Raw genomic sequence first — 1,771 nt, 5'->3', positions numbered from 1 at the left:
AGCAGATAAGCATGGAAGATACGTTATGATAGAGTTGCTGCTAGAAGGTAAAAAGACGCTTTTAGTTGGATTATATGCTCCTAATCAACAACAAGCTGACTTTTTTAGTTTATTTCATACAAAGCTTACCCAGTTGGATTATAAATCTTTTATTTTTATGGGGGATTGGAATGGTGTTTTGGATGTACAGATGGACAAGGCTGGAGCTTTTAAGCGCGTCCCAAGTCATGCTAGACTGCCTAAATCCTTTTTTGAAATGAAGGATGACTTGGAACTGCGAGATATTCGGCGTGAGAGACATTCGCATGAAAAGGATTATACTTTTTTTTTTTCTGACAGACATTAATCTTTTTCCAGGATCGATTTTATTTTGTTGACTAATGACTTTTTTTCAAGGATTAAGAAGGTGAAGATATGTGCAAGAACTATTTCTGATCATAGCCCAGTTTGGCTAGAGATTAATAAGGAGAATAGAGATAGGCGCTCGTGGCGCGTAAATGAGAATTTGTTTAGAAACTAGAGAAATGTGGAAGAATGTAAACAGCGGATGAAGGATTTTTTTGAAATTAATATGAATAAGGGCACCTCTATGGACATGGTTTGGGATGCTAGCAAGGCCTATATGAGAGGGGTGTTGATATATATGAACAATAAACATAGATGTGCTGTGGAAGCTAGGAGGAAAGAATTGGAGAATGAAATAAAGGAAAAAGAAAAGGCTTTGATTTTGCATCCAAAGGATGTGAAGTCTAAGGAGGCTATTAAACTGTTAAGAGGAATGGATTGAGTATATCCAGAACAAATATGGGACTAAGAAGTTTCATGTAGTATTTGAATAAGTCTTCCTTTCTTTTTTTTTCCTGTTTTTTTATATATTCTATATTAATAGTGTTTGTAGTTATCCTATATGAGCTAGAGAGAGATAGATTTTAGAGTTTATGGTTGTTAGCATATGGATGTTTATGATTGTTTTTTTTTGTTTTTTATACCTTGTACTTAGCTCTGGGAAGTGGGGGGGGAGGGGAGGGGGGGAGGGGTAGGGAGGGAGGGATAGGGGAGGGGTAGGGGGGATTGTTAAAGATAAAATGTATGATAAAACTTTTCAATAAAAAAAGAGATCTATTGGTCAAGGTATATGTAGCGGTCCACTACCTCGTTAAGTCTATGTATTTATGCAATTCTCCCTTTTCAATTCTCGGGTAAGGGTAAGACTTTAATTGGCTTCATAGTACTGAAGTGGAGCAAAAGTTAGAACTAACGCATCGGAGGACAAAGAAATGCCTCTGGAAACCGATCCCAAGCATGTTTTGAATGGCGCCACCTGCCACCTGTCCGACCTTTAGATCCATCCTTTCGTTTTTCTCGATTTTCCCTCCACCCCCCCCCCCCCCAAATTTCCCACTCCGAGCTTTTCCCGAGTTAAGAGCGCGCGCTTGCGAAGAGGCTGCTCGAAGGAACTGCTGCCAAGCACCGAAGGGCTTCTCCTCCCCTCCTCAGCGACCCAGGGAGATTTCCCGATCGCGGGGAGTCCGGAAAAGGACTAGTTAAAAACCTGCTTCCCTTCAATTGGCTCGAGGGCGCCCATCGAACCCTACGAACCCTAACGTTATCTGAAGGCAGCGATTTTTGACTGGCCGGCCCGCTCGCCCGTCCCGCCCTTCAGCCCCCGCCTCACGAAGATCGTTGTTTTTTTTTAATCAAAACAATAACAAGAGACAATTGGCGCGAACGAAGGCAGGCTCTTTTTTTTTCCCCGAAGGAGGCTTTTTTT

This window comes from Vipera ursinii (genome assembly GCF_947247035.1).
Source record: "Vipera ursinii genome assembly, chromosome: 3".
Classification (NCBI taxonomy): Eukaryota; Metazoa; Chordata; class Lepidosauria; order Squamata; family Viperidae; genus Vipera; species Vipera ursinii.
The sequence above is the reverse complement of the archived record's forward strand: the minus strand, read 5'-3'. Positions refer to the sequence as shown.